Genomic DNA, 24280 nt, shown 5'->3' with positions numbered 1-24280 from the left:
TTACAACACATGAATAAAAATACCAAGTAAGTTTTCATACAGATCCTGGTGGTGAATTATTTCAAAGAATCATTTTCCGCAATATCATCCTTCCTGTGTAAGAATAATAGTGAATAACAGTGAATAACAATGAATAATAGTGAATAAAAGTCTTTTATGAAACAACTCCACGAGGAATGAGTGTATTATCAACCCGGAAAATAACACAGAGCTGAGAGAAAACTGCTTCCACCACACAATACAATGACAATCACTTAATGGATGGAGGAAACATTTAATATCCACTAAAACTCGTAATAAAAGCCGTATCTACTTTAATCCTTCAACCAGCTTTATTCCCACGCAATTCAGTTATGTACATGTTATTATTCCCTATTAGCTCGCGTGATTTTACTGCAGAACAACTACAAAAATAGAAAGCTTAAGGGGAACGGTGGCCATATATTTTTTTTATTTCACTTTTGAATATCTTTCGCTCACCGGGTGCCTGAGACCGTAAATTATTAAGCCACGTAAAGCCATACTGGTTAAAGCTGCTTCTCATTACCTAGGCTTATAAGACCATAAATTCTACCGTCAGAACTAAGAACACAAAGGAAGATACATGGTAGTAGGCCTATGCGTGGTAATTTCTTTAACCCCTTCAACACCATGACACGTTTTAATTTTCATTCTGGTTACCATTTGGTGATTTTATACAGCTTTAAAAAATTATGTGGGAGATTAAAATAGTAAAGACTGTGGCCATCAATCTCCTGACCTCCATAGACCCTTTCAAATGTCAATAAATAGTCTAATCGTACACAAATATCAAGGTAAAAATGTGTCTCAGGGGTTAAAGCGTTAAAAAAACATGTTTACGTATTTTTTTTACTCTTTTACTTCTCATTAGGACTACACAATAATCTCCTAATAATCTTGATCAAGTCACGTGAAAGTAGAAAATGTTACTCAGTAGTTACACGTGGCAATCACTTTAAAACAACATGCATTTACTTCTCAATAATCTGCTAATAATTTCGCTCAACCATGAAAACAAAAAAGGTTACACAGCTTTCCACCAAGAATATAACATAATATTTACATCCACAGAACCATTATCCTACCTGTCCTACAATTAACTCATCCACACGCCTATCCACATATCACCTACCCTCTACGATCTGCTAATAATTTCAATCAACTGGGAAAATTAATAGTGTTACTCAGCTTTCCACCAAGAATATAACAATTTTGATATCCACAAGTCCATTCTCCTACCTGTCCTACAATTAACTCATCCACACGCATACCCACGCATCACCTACCCGCCTCATCAACACCCAATCACCTCCATGGACGCATCACCCATCACACTGCCCCAGCCAATCACTGCCCTCCTCTCCCCGGCCAGTCCACAGCTGACCAATGACAACTCCTGCCTATCACCTGACCATAATGGCCTTGAAAGGGGTGATATGTACATACTGTCACACACACACACACACACACACACACACACACACACACACACACACACGAGTAAGGGTTAGCCAGGTAAATCCTCACCTACCTTTAATTAATAAGTAAAGGTGAAGTGAATAATGTGAAAGTTCGTACATATTAAACAACACACGCATATCATGAATGGGATATCTGGTGTGGCTGTTTATCACGTGCCATGTTGAACGACATAGCGTGAATACAGCGTGATTGAATATCTATAATGTAATACGCACACTTATTTTCTTATAGAGGTATTGTTGTAAAAATATATAGACGTGATTAATAACATGGGCCACTGTACTATTCGTTGTTATATTTGTTGCATCATTAGTATCTCTCTCTCTCTCTCTCTCTCTCTCTCTCTCTCTCTCTCTCTCTCTCTCTCTCTCTCTCTCTGCCTCCCAAAATCAAGTTGTTTGCAGGACAACGGAATTGGAAGGATGAAGGAGTTAAAGAATACTACAGGAGAAGTAGGAGGAGGAAGACGACGAGGAGGAGGAGGAGGAGGAGGAGGAGGAGGAGGAGGAGGAGGAGGAGGAGGAGGAGGAGGAGGAGGAGGAGGAGGAGGAGGAGGAGGAGGAGGAGGAGTTCTCTCGTCCCTAAAGTCTATGTTTGTATTTCCGAAACTCAATCTTGTGCGAGTACAAACACACACACACACACACACACACACACACACACACACACACACACACACACACACACACACACACACACACACACACACACACACACACACAGAAAATGGGAAGCTACGAATATAAAAAAAAAACTGAAAGTAAAATTATCTTATTCTTTTCCTCCTACACCTCCTTCACCACCACCACATCCTCCTCCTGCTTCTCCTCCTCCTCCTCCTCCATCTCCTCCTCCTCCTCCACATATCTCACGGTGGGCTAGGGCAAGGTGAGAGAAAGGCCCGTCACGGCACACCTGGCCCAAGATTTTCCACCTCTTAATCGAGTTTGCTCAATACATTTTTCCAGCTTGGGACGGCCTGCTGGGTGAGGCTCATTTGGAGGAGAGGCACAGATGGAGAGAAAAATGGGTGAAAACGGAGAAAAACGGGTAAAAAAGGTAAAAAAAGAGGAAAACGTGTAAAAAGGGAGGAAAACGTGTGAAAAAAGGAGAACAATGAGTAAAAAGGAGGAAAAATGGTAAAAAAATGAGGAAAACGTATAGAAAAGCTGGAAAAAAGAGGAAAGAGAAGGGAAAAAACTATGTGTATTATCCAGAGGGTGGAGAGATGGAGGGAAAAAGAGAAATTAGAGAAGGAAATAGAAAGAGATTGACAGATTTTCTTTGGAGGAGAGGTAGAGGTGGAGGAGAAAATGGAGTAAAAGGGAAAAGAGGGAGAAAAGGGAAATAAAAAGCTATGAGGATTTGGAGGGTGGAGAGATGGAGGAAGAAGAGAAGTTAGAGAAGGAGAAAGAGACTGACATATTTCCTTTTGATTTTTTGTGATAGGTAAGTGAAAAAGAAGTAACTATTTTCTTGGTAGTAGATTTTAAGTTGCTTTTTCTTAGTGAGTTGTTAAAAGTATAGTCACTTTCCTTTGATCTCCACGAAAACAAGGCGTTAGTGTTCCCTCCTCCTATTCCCTTGACGGTCACCCCGCCCCCTTTACCCAATCCCACTTCACCTTCTCCTCCCAGGCACCTCTCACGCTCTCCTCTCATCGTCTCCACACTCTAGAGGACTCAGTTCCCTACTCAATACTCCCCCCTCCTCTCTCTCTCTCTCTCTCTCTCTCTCTCTCTCTCTCTCTCTCTCTCTCTCTCTCTCCTCAGCAACAGACTCCCCCCGACCCGTCTCCACGATGTTGAACCTCCGCCACACACACACACACACACACACACACACACACACACACACACACCTCCTCTCTCTACTCCTGCAGGGGTAAACACAATGATCTAATCTGAAGCTTCTATTCTCTCCACGTCAATAACATTCTACATTGTTCCCTATTCCTATTGTTTTACTACTACTACTACTACTACTACTACTACTACTACTACTACCACCACCAGCACTAATTCCTTCACTTCCCTAACACCTCTCTAAGAATATCATGAAGTTCTGTGAAATAGATCCTAAATTCCTGTCCTTCTCCTTCTCTTCCTTCTCCTCTTTCTAGCCCTCCACCTCTCCTTTTTCTCCTGCCGCATGCCTCAAAGGAAGGCAAGCCCGAGGGAGGTTCAGGGAGGTGCTGAGGACACGACCAGAGATGAGGGCACGACCTGAGTGTGTCTAGAAGGAAAGGAGGGAAGGTAGGAGGGCAGGATTGTAGGAAGAGTGTACTGAGTTGAACGGAACGAAGTGATACAGGATGGGACGTTAAGAAATGTCAAAGAAAGAGTGACAAAGTGAAAGAAATCATTAATGTGGGAGGAAAAAAACATGTAAAAGAAAAATAGATAACAAGGAGAAATGGAAAATAAACACAGAGAAATTAAATGCATCAATCAAAAAGAAAAAATATATATAATACATGAAAAACGTGAGGGAAAAGGCGTAAAAAAAAGCACATAAAGAGGATCAAAGGGAGAAGCTAAGCAAGATTGAAGGATTTACTGAAGGAGGGATGAGGGAAGTGACAGGATGAAGGACGACAGAAGGGCTGGAGGGAGGCAATGAAGGAGAAAGGAGAGAGGGGAAAGGAGGAGAAGGACGAGAATAAGATCCAGAGCAAGACAGGTGAGTGGAAAGGAGAAGTGGGAAAGGTGAAAAAGGAGCGGTAAAAGTAGCAGGTTAAAGTAGCAGGTAGTCAGAGGTGTGGAGGAGGACAATTTGGCTTGGAGGGAGAGGAGGTAATAAACAGAGAGGTAGGAGGAGGACACGAGTATGGAAGGAAGGCGGCCGGTGGAGGAGAAGGTGAGAAAGTGGACAGATAGATAGATAGATATTTTATTGAGCACAAACCTGATGGAATATATAAGATGCATAAATACATTAATAAATGGTCGAATTATATACATAACTTCAGTTAGAGGTAGAGGTGCGTGGGAGGGGGATCTAGTGTGGAGAAATAGATGGAGAGTGTAAAATAAGAAAGATGGATGAAGAGAGTCGGTGAGATGGGTGATTGAGAGGAAAGAACATTGCAAAAATAAAAAGATATTGAAAAAAATGTTAAGATAAACTACACGAGATGAATATTCACATCACTGACTTCCAAAAATAGAAAAGAAACACAGAAAAGACCAAATTGGGATAGAAAGAACCAGCAAGAGGAAATCAAAAGAGAAAAAAACAGTTAAATGGAACTAACTGACCGACTATTAACAAACAACGCCACAATTTTATAAACTTGAATACAAAAACCACAAATATAATCAAGAAAAACACAAAGGAAGAGGAGAAGACGAGAAGCGACATTACAATCAACGGAAACATAATATCAGCTCACCTCATTAACTTCCTGAACTGTGTGTGGAAAAATCTGAATGAAGGAAGGATCAGAAGTGGCGTTTCAATACTAAATTACACTCATGCGGGCAGAGGGAGGGAGTGAGGGGCCGGTGCCATCTGAGTACTGCGCAGCGCTACGTAACCACACTAACCTCAAGATGGCCAGGCGTGCTATCTGATGCCCCGGTTACTCATTACATTCGTGCAGCCGCTGTTCACCTTTACATGCGTCCCTAATAAGATGATGCATGATATCCCTAAGAAATACAAGAAAATAACCAATGATAAGAGTATACACGTAATCTATTAATATTGCGCATTTTATTAATCTTTACTAATAAGATGATGCATGATATCGCTAAGAAATATGAGAAAATAACCGTAATCTATCAATATTTGCGTATCTTATTAAATTTTACTCAGTCTTGCTCACTTTTACATACCTCGTAGATCTTCAGTAGTAAGAAATATGAGAAATTAAAACAAAGCTATGTGTTGACATGAGAGCTATTAACAGCTGCGTATCTTATTAATTTATTCTCAGTTTTCAATAGGTTATTTTTCCAGTTTTTCCATGTTTTTTTTAGATAGTAGTAAAGAAGTATTTTAATTTTATTCACTCTCCAAAATGTTTCGTAACTGTTAGCTTTATCATATCGGACTAATATCGTTCACTTTTCAATATGCATCAGGTTTTGGTACATCATGATAGGAAACACGGAAAAATGGTGAAATATAACCAGGGAAAGCTGTGTCGGCACTAAGCGCGATCAAACACGAAAAATCCCGGAGCAAACGAGCGATACAAAGCGCCCGTGTAATAAATAAACAGAACAAATCAACAAACAAACACGGGCAGCTCTGATCAACACACACACACACACACACACACACACACACACACACACACACACACACACACACACACACATACACACACACAGTAAAACTTTCATTCCTCACCCACATCCCCCCAACCACCACTACCACCACCACCACCACCGTCACCAGCAAGCCAGGTAACCCGAAGCACGACTCACCTGTCCGCGTACTTACCTTACCACTTAATCTACCTGTCGCTCTCTACCTGTCCTTCCAACGCCACGCGACTCTTGGCAACGACGCAGTGAGAAGGAGGAGTAGGAGGAGAAGGAGGAGGAGGAGGAGGAGGAGGAGATTAAGAACAGGAAAGTAAGAGAACAACTGTAGAAAGAAAATCATGAGAAGACAAGAGGCGAAGGACAAAGAGGACAAGGAGAACACGAATGAGGAAAAGGGAAGGAAGCGATAGGTAATTCTTGACAGCAGGTGGAGAAGCGAGAAGGTAAAAATTCGAAGTAAGGACAGATGGCATGGGTGAAAATATTCCTATATCCTAAAAATGCAAAATTCACACAAGTAGATGCGCAATTTCGGACGCTTAACCATTAAACTGTCATGCATATTTTTTTTTTCTATTTTACTTTATTTTTTGGAACTCACTACCGGAAGGAAGCGTTCACACACACACACACACACACACACACACACACACACACACACACATACACACGATTAGGCAAACACATGGGACGCTTACACACAAAAGTTACGAAGAAGAGACGAACAAACTCTTGGACCCAAAACGGCACTAAATTCTCCTTAGTTTGCCGTACTTTGTTTGCAATAAAAGTTTCCCCTGACGGATAGAAAAGGCGAAGTGAGAAATGCAGCAGGAAAGAACGCCAAGGAAAACAAAAACTCCGCCAAGAAATTTGAAGGGAAAAGTTTCTTGGGAATAAATCAGTTGAGAAAAAAGAGAGTAAAGCAAGATATTTTGAGGAAAGAAGACATTTTGCAGAATCTTCTATCAGGAAAGATTTACCGTGAACGTATGCATATTATCTCTCTCTCTCTCTCTCTCTCTCTCTGATGACAAATGTAACGAATCACAAATAATAATCATAACACCAACTCGAAATAACTCAGAGCGAACCGGAAGTCATCGCCGCAACTCACCTGGTAATTAACCCCGTCCGTGAATATTTCCGGTTCGAGCAGGTACAGTGATAATGTGACGCACACCACCCCCCCCCACACACACACACACTCACTCAAGGGCTACGTACAGTCAGTCTGGTTAAAGAATAAATATCAGAACAGGAAGGAAAGAATTATCAACGCCAGCTGACGCGAACACTAATGGTTCTTTATAGCAACACAAACCTACATTAGTATAAGTTTCCAATGATATCTCCTCCCTCCTGACGTCAGTTGAAATTGTGTACGTCTTCATTCACTCCTCATGTAGGGTAATTTACGAGCATAAAGGAAGAACTGAGACACCAGAAGGCCTACACGTGTTATAAAACATACCCATATCCTTTCTTGTGTTCCACTTCATAAATCTCTCTAATCTCCTTAAAGCAGAGGAGATGGCGCTGGAAACTCACTTATGGTGCTACAAAAACAATGTATGGTTAGCGCTGGAAGAAAACGTGATCTCTACCAATGAGACACAAGTAAAAGAAGAGTGAAAGAAAAAGGAGTTTGTGTGCAAATGCGGTACAAGAAACGAGGCTTGTTTTGTGGCTACCATTGGAAATTGATAAGTTACGGCGGTACAAGAAGAGACTCCTATGGTGACGGCCACAATTACAAGAGACCACCACTTCATTAATAAACTACTGTGAGAGAAGCTATATTTAACTTCTATAATCTCCAATGGGCCAGAAAAAAAAGAATGTAGAATGTAACTAATCTTCTTCTACAGGTGTCAATGTCCTAATACGAAACAGAGTAGCAAAAAATAACCAGTTTAAGCGCCTAGAGGCAAATTGCGAAACAGAGAGTTGGGTGGCGCATCAGAGGAGACCTTAATTCGGTCTGTATCAGATTAACACTCCCTGCCCCGCCTTACAGTGCCTGAGGGAGACACATGTTCCGTCACTAATCCTTCCATACCCGCAGGACTCGAATTATTGAGACTCATGGGCAGATCATTTCAAACATTTCAGAGTGATAGACAAGAAAAACGCTCTTCCTTACTAGGCCTACATGATTTCGAATGTCTCTTCTTCAGCACTTTCGTTGATTTTAGCCAGTGTCTTTTAAATAACAAATAACAGGAAGAATTGTACAAAAACCGTCAATTCTTACATCAATTTAAAGACCTGAGGGATATAGAACACACACACACACACACACACACGCACACACACACACACACACACACACACACACACACACACACAAAGCAAGGGGAGGTTACAACACAAAATTTTCAAGCACCCTCTAAGCTATTTACCCTATAAACAATGCATAAATCCTCCACTCTATTCCCTACTAGATTAACGCAAGTGCTGAGTGATGCAGTAAACACGGGGACCTCCACAACACACCACCGAAAACCTCTTACCATCACCAGAATCTTATGAAGGTAAGAGGAGAGTGAAGAATTACCCTTAAATTATTCAAAAGCAGGGAGGAAGAAGTAAATATAGAGTTAAGAGTAAGATTAGACAAATTTATGGAAGTGATAGATGGAAATAAGGAGGTACGTTTAATACAAAGACTGACAATGTAGGACTGATGGCTTATTGTAGCTTATGACTGTAGAATGTGAAGGAGATACTGAAATATTGTTAATAGTATTGTGTAATGTAGATGCACTGTAATAAAAAATATGGCAAAAATAGTATAGAGTAATAAAAACCCTTGCTCAATAAATATGCTGGAAAAAAAATAAAAAAACGACCCACACAAAAACCTAGTGTAGTAACAAAAACAAACTAGTAATTAACCAACCGCTGGAAGGGACATTCGCCATCCTTCATCGTGACAAGAACGGCGCGTAAAGGAAAGAAAAAAACAGCACATACACAAAATACACAAACCCATTTTCTTTATCAACCTCCACACGAGCATGTTGAAAAAGCGCCGTCCGATACTAATGCCCTTCGTAAAACGCGTCTTTCGGGGATAATTTCTCCGCGGAATAATAATGCAAGGACGCGATAAATAAATGTCCCACGGAAGAATATTATCGTGGCGAGAAAAATGCCCGGCCAGGAAATATTGTTCGGAAGGAGAGGGAAGGAAAGGAAAAATGTTCTGCCTCGTAAAAATGTCGTCCCCAGGGAGGCAACAGGTCTAGGCGTAAAACCTTAAAGAGGATGACCGTAAACCTTGAGAAGAATGACACGTTCTCCTAAACAAAGGAACCGGCCGCTGCTAAAACAAAGATACAGGTTGATATAAGCAAGAGAGACACGATGGATGAAGATAATGATTTCAGCACTCGTGTGTGTGTGTGTGTGTGTGTGTGTGTGTGTGTACGTACCAACAGTGCCACGTGTCCTCACCACAAAGACACTCGACACCACCCTGCTCACCACACACACGCGCACACACACACACACACACACACACACACACACACACGACACTTACCAACACTGCTATTCACTCAATCTCATTCTTCTCCTCCGCTTTTCTCTTCTTTCTTTTCTCCCTCTCACTACTCTGCCAACATTCTTTATCCTCTTTGTACTCTTCTACTTGTTCCTACGCAACCTATCCTCCTCCTCCTCCTCCTCCTCCTCCTCCTCCTCCTCCTCCTCCTCCTCCTCCTCTTCCTCCGTATACACAGAGGCAGTCCCCGATTCCAAAGGAGGAACAGCTTCTGACAATTAACATTTCAGTAAATTTGTCTTCCTGAGATAATTCCTGTTGGCGGAGATGTGGCGCAGAGCGGGGCGCCCTCCAATTAACCAGGCTAGGAGGAGGAGGAGGAGGAGGAGGAGGAGGAGGAGGAGGAGGAGGAGGAGGGGAAGGAGGAGGAGGAGGACTGTGAGAGTGGTGTGAAAGAATAAAAGACAAGATAAAAGAGAAAGACGAGGCTAAGAGACGAGGTAAAAAAGGAGTAGGAGGAGAAGTAAGGGGGAGGAGGAGAAGGAGAAGGAGGAGGAGGGGAAGTTGGATGAAACGGAAAACAAAATTTGTGAAGTGAGAAAAAAATAAAAATGAGGATGAGGAACAGAAGAAAGGATAAGTGCAGGAGTAGAAAGGGGTCAAAGATCATTAGGGTAATTAAGATTATGGGAACGAAAACAAAAGAAGGAGGAGGAGGAGGAGGAGGAGGAGGAGGAGGAGGAGGAGGAGGAGGAGGAGGAGGAGGAGAAAATAAAGAAAACAGACTCATATTAAGCTGGAAACAAAAAAAAAATGGAAATAACAATGAAAGACAACATGGAAGCAAGTAACAAAACGTACAAGGATAGATACAATGAACAAAGAAGACAATAAGAAGGAAAGGGAAAATGAAAAGTAAATAAAACTTAAATCATAAGAATTTAACACCACCTAGCAACTTCACAAACCAAAATAATGAAGAAGAAGAAACAAGAAGAAGAAAAAATAAACTTAGACAACATGGAGGAAGACAATACAAGTTAGTTAGATGGGAGAGAATGGAAACTAAAAAAAGCTTAAAATATAAGAATTCAACACCAACTAGCAACTACACAATACTAAATAACATAACAAAAATATATAAGATAAAAAAAAAACAGACAAAAAAAAATAGGTTAAAATCTTAAATAGAGGGGAGATAATGAAAACCAGAAAGAAAAACGCTTAAAATATAAGATTCAACACCAACTAGCAACTGTACAAGACTAAATAACATAACGAAGAAGATATAAAATAATAAAAAAGTTAGACAAGAAAAAAAAAAGGACACAAGCTTAAATAGAAGGAAGGTAATGACAATTAAATATAAAAAGCTTTAAAAAAAGAATTCGACACTTAACAGCAACTTCACAAGACTAAATAATATAACAAAGAAGAAATTAAATGAAAACAACTTAGACAACAGGAAAAAAAATAGTATACAATTTACACAGAAGCTCAAAAGAAAGAGATTCAACACCACAACAAAACCTTTACAAGACGTGCTAGGATTTCCATGGAGGATTACTCACACTCAAACCCTTGCTCTGAGATTCCGCAGAAGTATGGCTTGACTCAGAAGGGATCAGCTGGTGTAATCCTACCAAAGTGGATTAACTTATGGTGTTAATTACGAGATTACTTCTATTCTACACACCTTGCTATGTTCTGTTAATCCTTCACCACCACGACCTTCCTTGCGGTTATGTCTAAGATCTAAGACCTGTATTCTGAAACGCTTTGTTCTCTCACCATCACTTTCCAAAGGCTCCAGTTGAAGTTACTCGTGTTTTTAAGAGTGCTTTTTTATGGATCTGGTGATAGAGTGGCAAGATTTCTAGTTTACTAAAAGGAGAGACTGTCTTGAAAACCTGGCTAGTCGTTTCTGTGGCCTTGGAAAATTGTCGTGGTGAAAGGAGACGTTTTTTAATACGGGCGTAATAAATGGGGTTACAAAGGTTTCAGGGAAGATTAGGTGATAAATTATTGTAAAGGATGTGTTGCAAGATTGGGTGAGATACGTAAATAGTTCTCATGTATTCTTTTCACTTTCTTTTGTGCTTTTTCTTCTTTTTTATTATTTTTTTCCCTTTTCCTTGTTATTTTTTTTTTTATTTGCGTTTATGTTCTCACTCCTTTTCTCTTATTTTGTTCTACTCCTTTTTGTCGTTTTATTCTTTTTGTCCTCCTCTTTCTTCTCCTCCTCCTTTTCATCTTCCTCATTCTCCTTCTTTTCACCCTTTTCTTTTCGTCTTTTTAAGTAAATCAGACAAAGGAAGTTTATCTGCACGAAACTGATGCTATGACAACTACATCTTTCTCATCCATCACCTACACTACCATTACTACTACCATCACCACCACCACCACTACTACTACAATTACAACTACTACAACTACTACTACTACGCACAATACTTCACCACTACCATTACAGTGTTTCATCCTCAGTAACCTGCCAAGAATTCCCACCACCGTTTCACTTCCTCATCCCCGGCACCTCATCACCACCTGCTTTACAAACGTGCCTTGTGTGGGAAGGCGTGGGAGACGTGGAGAGATGTGGCATGTCTTGTTGGGGTGGAAGTGGGGCGAGATGGAAAGCCTTGGTGGGGAGATGGAAAGTCGCGTACGAATGAAGGTGGAAACGAGGAGTGGCGTGAATGTACTGTGGATGAATCATAGCGTTAGTGGTTAGATGACATGTGTTGGGAAGAACGCCGACAGCTGCGCTTCAAGAAATTTAAGTGTTGACCTACGCACCACCGCCACCACCACTACTAGTATCATCACCACCACCACCTGTTGCTGTCGTTACTTCCAGACTATTACAAGGTGTGTGTTCTGGTGAGTCTGGTTACGACTGCTACCACCACTAAGTACTCTCACAATAACACCACAACCACCACCACACCTACACACACCTACTCAACACTACATCCACTTCACTAGCCACCTATCCCTCCCTATTCACAAACTTAAACATCTTACACACTCTTAATCCATCATGTACCCACTTCACCTATCCACACACCCCTATCCACCCAGCCTTATCTAGCACCCTCTCCTAAGGCCCCAAGAACACCTGCCTACCGCGAGCACGTCAGCAAATTGCGTTACTGACTCGAGTTCATTTGCCTTCCCCGTGTGGCCGCCACCTGTCTGCCTGCACGCCTGTCTGTCGGCTGCCGTCCCGTCTGTTTGAGTGAGGCAAACTGTCAACACTTACAGGAGAAAAGAACGTGCAAGGAGGGAGAGGGAGGGAGAGGGAAGGACGGTGCGCAGCGAGGGGAAAAGCACGGAAGGAGAGGGAGAGTGTTTAGAGAACGGATAGGTGGGGAGAGTGACGGAAAGGGAGTGGGGAATGGAGAATGAAAGTGGGGGGAAATGCAATGGTATGAAGAAAGGATACAGAGAGAGAGAGAGAGAGAGAGAGAGAGATTGTAGGGAGAAAAAGATCATAAGGAGAAACAATGAGTTACAAATTACAGGAAGCGGAATAGATAACACAAGACCCCAGAGAGAGAGAGAGAGAGAGAGAGAGAGAGAGAGAGAGAAATACCATCACCACCGCCATAGGTCTTCCAAGTCTCACACTTAATTCAATTTGGCCACTGTTCCACTCACGAGATAAACGGCCGTGGAAAAAATATACGTAGGCCTATAGACGTTAGAATTGCGGCTGAGAGGTTGTGGTGAGTGTTGCTGCATTTCATTGTGACAGTGGTGGTGGTGTTGTTGTTGTTGTTGTTGTTGTTGTTGGTGGTGGTGGTGGTGGTGGTGGTAGTGGTGGTGATCAATGAAGACAAAGAACAAGAATAAAAAGTTGGTGATGATGAGTAAGAGGAAGAAAAAGACTAGAAAGTAATGATGAATCCTAGTCGTTGCCATAATAATAACAGTAGTAGTAGAAGTAGTAGTAGTAGTAGTAGTAGTAGTAGTGATGGTAGAAAGTTAAAATAAAAGTACATAGAAGTGAGAGAAGAGAGAGAGAGAGAGAGAGAGAGAGAGAGAGAGAGAGAGAGAGAGAGAGAGAGAGAGTGGGAAAAGGGAAGAATGAGGGGAGTCAGGGACAAGTCGGTGGGAGAAAAGGGGAGAGGAAGTTACTATCACATTTACCAGAACGGGTCTGAGAGAGAGAGAGAGAGAGAGAGAGAGAGAGAGAGAGAGAGAGAGAGAGAGAGAGAGAGAGAGAGAGAGAGAGAGAGAGAGAGAGAGAGAGAGAGAGAGAGAGAGAGAGAGAGAGAGGGACAAGAGAGAGGGAGAGAAAGAGGAGAGGAAGTTACTATCACATTTACCAGAACGGGTCTAGAGAGATCAGAGAGAGAGAGAGAGAGAGAGAGAGAGAGAGAGAGAGAGAGAGAGAGAGAGAGAGAGAGAGAGAGAGAGAGAGAGAGAGAGAGAGAGAGAGAGAGAGAGAGAGAGAGAGAGAGAGAGAGAGAGAGAGAGAGAGAGAGAGAGAGAGAGAGAGAGAGAGAGAGAGAGAGAGAGAGAGAGAGAGAAAATGGGAGAGAGAGAGAGAGAGAGAGACTGTCGCGTACTAGGGAGAAGAGAGAGAGAGAGAGAGAGAGAGAGAGAGAGAGAGAGAGAGAGAGAGAGAGAGAGAGAGAGAGAGAGAGACCAAACGTAAAGCTGAAGAACGCTAGATAGAAAAAAAAGAAAAAAGAGGAATAGAGAGAGAAAAAAAACAGACGGAACACCCAAAAAGAAAAGAAGAGAAAACAAGAGGAAACGGAACAGGGGGATGGAACCTTGAAAAAAAAAATCTAAGAAGAAGAGAAAAAAGGAGAAAGACAAAGAGGGAAAGAGGGAGAGAGGGAGAGTTAGTGAGAGGGGCCAGTTGGAGAGGGCCAATCACCATTCCCGGCACTACATAGGGTCAAGAGTCCACCTACTGCCCGGAAAAGTGTGTCTACCTGGCTGTGTTGTTACCTGAGGATCAAGTCACAATCCCTGCTTCGAGTCTCTTCTCTCCTACTACAGCAAGTTCATCATTGGTTTAGAGTCTTCTTAACTTTTTTTCTTCATATTTCTTCTTTTATTGTGTGTGTTTTTTTTCACGAGTTTATCATTTTTGCCTTTATTTTTCGCCTTTTATTACGTTTTATTCTTTTTTTACAAGTTCATCATTGGTTTGTCTGTTTGTTTACTGCGTTTTTTTCTTTAATTTTATTGTGTTTTTTTTCTTTTTTTTTCTTCACATTTTTGTCTGATTCTATTTTTGCGTTTTGCCTCTTCCTCTAATTTCTCCTTATTTTTTTTTTTTTTCCCTTTCTCTCCATTTTTGTCATATTATTATTGTGTTTCATCTTTAATCTATTGTTCATTTTCGTTCTTACTGTTATTTTTTTATTCATTTCTCTTCTTTGCACTCTCTCTCTCTCTCTCTCTCTCTCTCTCTCTCTCTCTCTCTCTCTCTCTCTCTCTCTCTCTCTCTCTCTCTCTCTCTCTACACCTATCCACAGTGGTCTCGCGTCAGAAAAGCGAAACAACGAAGCACATTGTACGGAAAAAAACAGCTATAATACCAACATCCGGAGCAGTATCCGTCCTGGAAATGGCTTCACTGGAAATAGGATTTACACTGAGATCTTTGGGTCACGAGAGGAGGTCAAAGGTCACAGAGTACAGGTCAACCTAACGACTACAACATAAAAGACTTCAGGAGGTGGGATAAACATATTAAAAAAGAGAAGTTTTGGCGGGAAAGAAACATGAAAGGGGATGAAAAAGATCATATTTTACTCACCTGACGTGCAGAGTGACCTGTTTCTTGGCACAGTGACCCGGGGTGCTTGTCATAGGTCCTTCATGGCACAGGTGGGACACGGGAGTAAACACACGTGCCGCCACAAGGCAACACAAAGTAACACTGACAACACAGTAACTCGCGCCCACTATTTTGTATCTGGTGGAAAAAAAGAAGAGGGAGTATTAATGATTTTTAGGAGTTATTTTGACACATTTATTTTTTTCACTTTTTTACAATGAAGATGTGATTATTGTAATTGAAAACTAGTCATGTTAAAAAGACTATGGAGCTGAATCTCTCTCTCTCTCTCTCTCTCTCTCTCTCTCTCTCTCTCTCTCTCTCTCCTGATTGGCCTTTACACAATTCAATTCCGCACGTTGTTTTGCCTTTCACAAATTTGATCGGCGCTCAATGGATTAATGAGTGTTGGAACCAATGAATTGACAAAAAGAATAAACAATGAAAAGTATACAGTCGCATCACAACATTCATCACACCTGGACACTACTTTTTAATTCCCCTTCGTTCTATTTTTCTTTTTTTTTTTCATTTATTTCGTTTTCTTTTACATCAAACAATAACTACTGTTTTTTTTTTTTTTTTTCGTTCGTTTTATTTCATGCACTCTTACTTTCTTCACCAACTCCCATTAAGCCACGTCACAATAGCCAGATCTCTCTCTCTCTCTCTCTCTCTCTCTCTCTCTCTCTCTCTCTCTCTCTCTCTCTCTCTCTCTCTCTCTCTCTCTCTCTCTCTCTCTCTCTCTCTCTCAAGCACAGATTCCTTTGTTTTCTTTCCATTAAAGGAAGTGGACCAACACAGGACCAATTTCTGATGAAAGATAGTGGTGGTGGTGGTGGTGGTGGTGGTGGTGGTGGTGGTGGTGGTGGTGGTGGTGGTGGTGGTGGTGGTGGTGGTGGTGGATAAGAACAACTCAGTCATAAAGCTAGAGAGAGAGAGAGAGAGAGAGAGAGAGAGAGAGAGAGAGAGAGAGAGAGAGAGAGAGAGAGAGAGAGAGAGAGAGAGAGAGAGAGAGAGAGAGAGAGAGAGAGAGAGAGAGAGAGAGAGAGAGAGAGAGAGAGAGAGAGAAGGCCAGATCAAAACAACGGGTAATAAAAATAAGCGGAAAAAGGAAGAGAAGAGCAAGAACAAAGGGAAGAAGGAAGAACGTGCTGGAGGAAAGGGAGGAAAGAGAAGGGAGGAAAAAAAAAAAACGGGACACTTAGAGTAGAAAAGAAGAGAAAGGAATAGATGGAGGGAGGAAAAGGGAGGAAAAGAAACACATAGAGAGAGAGAAGGGACAGCTAAAGAGAGGATATCGGAAAAAATATGCCAGATGGAGGGAAGAAAGGGAAGGAAATGAAACAAGGGGAAGAAAAAAAGGGAGGAAAAGAAAAGGAGGGAAAATCATTCAATTCCTGGTAAATCAATTTGCTGGGAAGATGAAGAGAAATTACGATTCATGCACTTCACTTGGCAATTTCAACTTCGCAACGGAGGTAATATTTTTCTTTCCTCCAGCTCTCCTTTCCTCCCTCGTATGCTTTCCCTCCTTGTTTTCTTACCCTCCCTCATCCCCGTATATTTTGTGTCTTGTTTTCTTAGCTTCCGTCACTCCCTCCTACGTATATTTCCTCCCCTTCCTTGTTTTCCTTCCTTCCTCCGCCTCCTTTACTTTGTTTTGATTCATGCTTTCTTGGTCTGCAGTTTTGGACGATGCAACACACAATTTACATCGCTCCAGTTTTGTTTGTAGTGTTCTTGCTGTTTTCCGCCACTTTGCCTTTACCATTCCATTATTTCTCCATGGCTAGACCAACCAAAAATATGTAGCGTGTATGTTTTCATTGTTTCACTGTTCTAAATACCTGCTAGCTTTGTATTTTTATCATCAGTATGGCCGTCACTCACAGGAGAAATAACGCATTCACTTTGGTAAGCCTTTATTTCCTGTTTACTACTAAATTTTACATATTTTGTGCAAGATAGAAAAAAAAGTGTATACCTGTAAGAGCTATCGTCAAATCTTTCTGTTGCTATTCATGTGATATTTTGGTAACTGAAGGCAATTTCACTGACTAGAAATTTAAATGCATTCACTCTTCTAGGTCTTTTAATGCAACAAAGACAGCGATCATAAATAAAAACGGAAAAAAAAGAAACTCTATACCCAGCGTTGTTATGAAATGTATAATGATAATTAGAAATAGGTCATTCTTTTCCCATTTTTTTTTCGGACCAATAATAATCAGCAAACCCAAAATCTGTCAATATTCAGCAGCAACTTCCATCCAGTACCGATATTCTCATTACTGGACGCCCCCTGCCCCCCTGCCCCTCTTCCGCCTAGTTCCCGCCGCTAGCACTTCAATTACATTACTCATTGGGCGTGCTGCGTAATGTGATTAGCTCTACTTCCAGTCTGATCAGCTTAAATGTTCTTAATACGTATTACCACACAGTTTTCCAGTCAGTGGTTGGCAAGTCGTAATCTTCTGTCAATAACTACTGTCTCTCACTCCCTTATCCTGATTCATGTCTCTTATTTCTGACCTCTATCACCATTTTCACTTCACTATCAATCAGTATCATCATTTTTATACCTGTCACCGTTACTTTCATCACTATCACTTATTGCTATCATCCAACACAATCACTATCACTATCACCATCACTACCACACTTATTTCCATCACTTTCACTACACCCTCATCACTATCCCCCTCACTCTCACCTTACGGTCCATCCTTTCCTCTCTCCACTGTCCTCTCAACGCTCTCCCATCACCATCAATCATGCAGCATCCTGTCCACCATGGGAGGGAAAAAACATTACCTGCCACCCGTTGCTATCCTGCCCTCCCACCCCTTCCATCCTTTCCATTCTCTTCTATCCCTTTCCACAACACATATCAGTGCCTGCATACCGGGAAAATAATGGTTGTTCTGTTCACTACCTATATTTTTTTTCTGTTTCGCTCGTTTCCCTGCCCTCCCATCCCTACCATCCTTTCCATTCCCTTCTATCCTTTTCCATCATACATACCAGTGTTTGCATACTAGAAAAATAATGTTTGTTCTGTTCACTAGCCACTTTTATCTATTTCGCTTGTTCGTACTTTCTTCTCCTTTGTTAACTAATGGAAATGGAGTTTGTGATGGTTCAAACATGCATTACACCAGAAAAAGGGTGAAAATGTAGTTTGAAAATGCTGAACACAAAAGATATAACAATTTCAAAACATGCATTACTCTCCATAAAGAAAATGAATGACTAAAACTGCAAAGAAAAATAACAAAAAGTCTAAAAAAAAAAACGAAAATGTCTCACAAAAACTGAATAACTACGAGCAGGAAATAAAAATAAAGAGAAAAATTGCGCCATAATTGACAGGAAAAATTTAATCAGAAAGAAAAGCGAAAAAAAAATAATTACATCAACGCTTGAAAAAACACACACACACACACACACACACACACACACACACACACACACACACACACATACAAATAATCCTCTAACCTACCACCACCACCACTACAACCACCACCACTACCACCATCACCACCACCACACCATCTCCACCAACTTATCACAAACGCATTTCTCCCGCGGTTTTATGCTCACGTGGGGCGCTTAAGTGTTCCTGCGCTATATTAACGTGTCGCGAGTGTCTGCATGCGGCGAGGTGGTGCAAATTGAGTGAATGTTGCGTTGTGTGAGAATAAAAAAAGGTCTGGCGAGGGTATTTGCTGTATGTGCATGTAAAGGAGACAAGACACCGCATATGTTGTGAATGAAATGAGTCTTGCATATCAGTTAACATTTGATTAACCCCTTCAGCACTGGGACGCATCTCTATCATGATTTTTGTAAATGACTAGATGAAGAAGAGTCTATGAAGGTCAGATGATTATTAGCCAGAATCTTTACTATTTTAATCTCCTACATAAGTTTCTGAAGCTGTATGAAATCACGAAATAGTAAGCAGAACGGATATGGAAACGCGTCATAGTACTGAAGGGGTTAAATTACTCCAAAGATTACAACACAGTGTTTCAGTTCAAGCAAGCAAGTCGCAAAACATATCAAAACAACACCAAGAGAAACATCAAGCATTTTTCAAAGTATTCCTAGTCATAGCGTGCTTCTGATCTTTCTCTCTGGGAAACACAGTGTTGCCTTAACATAAGACAAAAGTATAACACGAATCGAGACCGAAATGGAGCACCAATAAACATTCTTTCAGGAAAGTGCTGAAGTGGCATTAATAATTTATACCCCCGGTGTTGTTGTGTTCCCATTTCAGTGTGTTGCGTTCAGCGGCGCTCCAGGGAATGCTACATAGTTGTATAATTATGTTACGAGAGAGAGAGAGAGAGAGAGAGAGAGAGAGAGAGAGAGAGAGAGAGAGAGAGAGAGAGAGAGAGAGAGAGAGAGAGAGAGAGAGAGAGAGAGAGAGAGAGAGAGAGAGAGAGAGAGAGAGAGAGAGAGAGAGAGAGAGAGAGAGAGAGAGAGAGAGAGAGAGAGAGAGAGAGAGAGAGAGAGAGTATCGATGTGGTGAGTACATGTCCATCGATTTGAGAAATACAATAACTTTGTAATGTGAGAGAGAGAGAGAGAGAGAGAGAGAGAGAGAGAGAGAGAAAGAGAGAGAGCATTTTAGCGGCAGCAGCGATGGTGGCGAGGTAAAGATTACGCCGGTGAAAAACTGCACAGTGCCGGGAGCCATTGAGAGTAACGTGTGGCACTATCGCGGCCTGTTTAGTGCAACATCCAGTCCCTCCCCTCAGTGCCACATGCAGCGCCGCCCTCCAGCACAGTGCCTCGCTAAGGACTTGCTACAAACCCACTACCATTTCCTGCAGACTCGATTCGATACCATCCACTGGCGTTTGTCTTCAAGTTTATCAATAATAGTGCCATAACACCCGACTATCTTCCAATAAAGTGCCAGAAACCTCCCTTACTCAGTCCTTGATGGTGCCATTATAACCTTCCCTGATACCGCCATTGATCAGTGCCAAATAGTGGAGTGTACTTGGATTAGCAGTGCCACTGGTAATGCCAGGGAGCAAAGAGTGAATGGACCTTTATAAAGTGTCTCATCCACGACATTTCATTGCAGTTTCCTTTAAGATCCTTGTCTCTTTACAGTAGTCACTAGTATCCTTAGCCTCATGTGGCACTCAATTCCTACTGACATCTCTTTCCTTCCTCCCCCTTTACCATTCTCTCCCTTCCTTCACCCATCCTTTTCTACACTACCATCCTTTCCTTCTTATACCTTCCCCTCTGTTCCTTCAATCCTTTCACTACCTAACAGCGATTCTCTTCTCTCATTTTGTCTTTTCTCGCCATCTTCTCCCTTGTAAATCCTTGTTCTTTATCCTCCTTCTCCTCCTCCTCCTCCTCCCCCTCTTCTTCCCTATTTCTCCCTCCCCAACGCGGATCCCTTGTTTCTTTGTGTCTTTATCTCTTTTTTGGTCCAGCCTTCCAGACAGTATTAAAGTGAGGGTGTGAGGGAGCTCAGCTAATGAAGAAGATTTTTTCATGGCGCTCTCTCTCTCTCTCTCTCTCTCTCTCTCTCTCTCTCTCTCTCTCTCTCTCTCTCTCTCTCTCTCTCTCTCTCTCTCTCTCTCTCTCTCTCTCTCTCTCTCTCTCTCTCTCTCTCTCTGGTCTTGTCGCCGTCTTCTGTACTAAAACCCTCGTCTTTCCTTCATCTTCTCAATGCATTCATCACCATTTTCTTAACTTCCCTCCTTAGTCTCTTCTTTACCGCCTTGCCTCTCCTACCACGCATTACAGCAACAGAGAGATGTTTATTTTTACTCATCTTACTAATGAAATTCTGCAGAGAAAGAGGAGGAGAACGACAGGCGTGGAAGTTGCATGGGGGAGGTAAATATACATGACTGAAGGGAGAAAATGGGACTGAATACATGAAAGTGAGAATATGGAGTGGTGAAACGAAGGCTACCAGAGACGAGGTGGAAATATGAAAGAGATGATACTTGGAAATTGAAGGAATGAAAGCGAGAAGGAAAACAAAGGTAGGAACAAGGGAAAAGAGAAAAGAAAGCTTGGAAATTAAACTAGTAAATGAAAAAAATAAGAGTGAAATATAAAAGGATAAGAATACGTGGATAAGAAGAATAAAAGCAAGGATTAGGGGAAACTGGCAAGGATATTAAGAAGACGAATAAGTAATGGTGAAAATAAAGAGATAGAAAAAAGAAAATATAGAAGCGAAAACCAGATCATAGGAAGATAAGATGAGAAACTGCGACAAGGGAGAATATGAAAAGATGAGAGAAAGTGAACGGGGAGAGAACGACGAAGAGGAAACATGAGAGGATGATCATGAGTGAGGGGAACAGAGGTGGACATGAAGAAGGGAAGCCAGACAGACCCAAATTCTCCCCTCTTGGTACAATTATATTTTTGCCCCTCGGCCATCTCACTCAATAAAGGTTTAGCGAAAGTCACGCACACAGTTTCCCTGCATTTGTATCCTGAGCATGTGTGTGTGTGTGTGTGTGTGTGTGTGTGTGTGTGTGTGTGTGTGTGTGTGTGTGTGTGTGTGTGTGTGTGTGTGTGTGTGTGTGTGTGTGTGTGTGTGTGTGTGTGTGTGTGTGTGTGTGTGTGTGTGTGTGTGCAAGGAAAGGATAAGTGTAAGTATACCATGGCCACACACACACACACACACACACAACAAGACAAGATATTTCAAGAACTACATACAGAGTTAATAAAAATCATTAGTGGGATATGAAGCTACTTTAGTAACATTTAGTAATTGAATTAACGAATGAAATAAACTCAAAATCAGATTAGGAGATAAAGAGAGAGGAAAAACTCGATTAGTAGACCTAATAATATAAATAAGTCACTGATTTTAAATGTAATTATATATGAGAGAGAGAGAGAGAGAGAGAGAGAGAGAGAGAGAGAGAGAGAGAGAGAGAGAGAGAGAGAGAGAGAGAGAGAGAGAGAGAGAGAGAGAGAGAGAGAGAGAGAGAGAGAGAGAGAGAGAGAGAGAGAACGAACATGTAACTATCAAAATGGAAATAAAAACAGCGATTATTGTATAGCCAGACATATATACTTCTGGCTATTTCCCTTCCCTCCTTTAACTTTCCCTTCCTTTCCTTTTCCTCCTCTATTACATTCCTTCTCCTGGTCTTCCATCAGCCGTTCCCTCCCATCAAACCTCCCCTATTTTCTTTATCATCAAACTCTCTCCACCACGGTGTAACACTCCCACCAATACTCCAGTAACTCCCCAGTCACTCCTTCCTGAGTCCCTTTACACACACTTCACTAACTTTTTCCAACGTTATTGCACTCTAAGTCACCTCAACATACCCTCCTTCTCCTCACTTCCCTCCCATTCCTCCCATTCCCATCCCAGTGTCTTCTTCCTATTCTTGTCTTACCCAACACGTCCCCTCCACTTTCTTCTTCACATTCTTCCATCTTCTCCTTCACATCTCTCTTCTTCTCACTAGCTCTCCTTACATATACCATCCTCAAGCTATACTTTACAACACCACCACAGAATATTCAGCACTATAATTATACAGCACTTCAACACCACACACCACACCACACACCATATTCAACACTACAATCATACAGCACCTCATCATCACCACACAACACCAAACACCGCATTCAACGCCACTATTATACAACGCATCACCATATAACACATACACCACATTGAACCTAACCTCATCACCACCACAACAAACACCACATTCAACACCACAGTTATACAGCGCATCACCACCACGTAACACACCACACACCACCACCACAATGAAAGACTAGATTACATTAGATAAACACACTACACCACCACCACACCACCACCACACCACCGCCACCACCGCCACAGTACACTCCCTGAGGCGTCGCTCCAAAACCTCACATTCCCTAACTTTTTTCAAGCTAACACTATTACACTTTTTCTTCCTTTAGCAATAAACTAAATGGCTTAGGGGTAATAAAATAGCATTACCTCATTAGTCCCTATCTTTGTACTTACGTGCAGCGCGTGTACGTGTACGTGCATATATAACCCAAGACAAGTACGAAAGGTATTGCTCATTAAACCCACTGGCCAGGCAGGTGATGACTTGATGACCAGGTGAGCTGCTCAGGTGAGTCAGGCAGGTAATGTATTCGTAAAGGCTTTGTTCTATTAATGTTGCTTTCGAAGACTTCAGACATAAGATGGGTTATTATGTATGATCTTATCCTTCTACTGACACGTGCTTTTTGTCAGGGTATCATTAGTGGCATAAAAGATGCTTGAAAACATTAATTTCCACTACAGAATCTTCCTTTTGATTGTATATGATCTTTGTAAAGTTATTCCTTCAAAACTCTAACTCCTGGTAGAGCCATTTAACAGAGACCAGACACAGGAACACTTAAAAATACGAGTTTATCTATCTACGTGTCTGTCTGTGTGTCTGTCTCTCTTCCACATTCCGTTCAAGTTAGAAAACGGAAGATTAGTGACGGCATGAGCACGGCCCGTCCCTCTTCACTCAGCCATTACTATAGAAAATTGTTAATACTCGCAGTAAGAGAGGGGAAAAATAGAGCCATGAAGCGTGTCAGGGAATAATGGTGCGCAATAGCGTTTGATGAGCAATTAGATCGTCATTTGTTACGGAGGATGCACTTAAGGCCATCATGTTTATTTCCCATGTCTACCTAATGAACGGACCACTGCGTCACTGTTCACACACACACACACACACACACACACACACACACACACACACACACGACTGGATTATAGAAGTAGATATCGAATGTTAGTATTATTCACCTCTCTCTCTCTCTCTCTCTCTCTCTCTCTCTCTCTCACCTGTGCGTAAGAGGATACCAGACTATTTCTTTTCGTGTGTGTGTGTGTGTGGTGGTGGTGATGGTGGTGGTGGTATTAAGATGGCGGCGTTGCAGTGGGTAAAAATGCGAAGGTAGACGGCGAGGCTTAGCCATTGTTACATTCAGAATCAATTGTGATCCTGAGAACTTTCAATAGACGGATAGAACAATGAAACTATAAACACGAGTCAATAACAATGAGGAGGAGGAGGAGGAGGAGGAGGAGGAGGTGATGGCGGTGGTAGAGGAGGAGTCAAGGCTAAAAACAGAATACACACTAAACTTGAAAAT

The 24280-nt window shown here is 41.6% G+C and overlaps 1 protein-coding gene across 10 annotated transcripts in view; it reads right to left on the bottom strand.

Moving 5' to 3' along the window:
* Window positions 1–24280, bottom strand: part of LOC123510326 — a 732954-nt gene that overhangs the window by 623359 nt on the left and 85315 nt on the right. For all 10 annotated transcript variants that reach the window (XM_045265385.1, XM_045265388.1, XM_045265394.1 and 7 more), the window contains exon 2: window positions 15080–15238. The gene's annotated coding sequence lies outside the window, so the exon portion shown is untranslated. The remainder of the gene's footprint in view (window positions 1–15079; window positions 15239–24280) is intronic.

This window comes from Portunus trituberculatus, chromosome 28 (assembly GCF_017591435.1).
Source record: "Portunus trituberculatus isolate SZX2019 chromosome 28, ASM1759143v1, whole genome shotgun sequence".
NCBI classification, from domain to species: Eukaryota; Metazoa; Arthropoda; class Malacostraca; order Decapoda; family Portunidae; genus Portunus; species Portunus trituberculatus.
The sequence above is the reverse complement of the archived record's forward strand: the minus strand, read 5'-3'. Positions and strand labels throughout refer to the sequence as shown.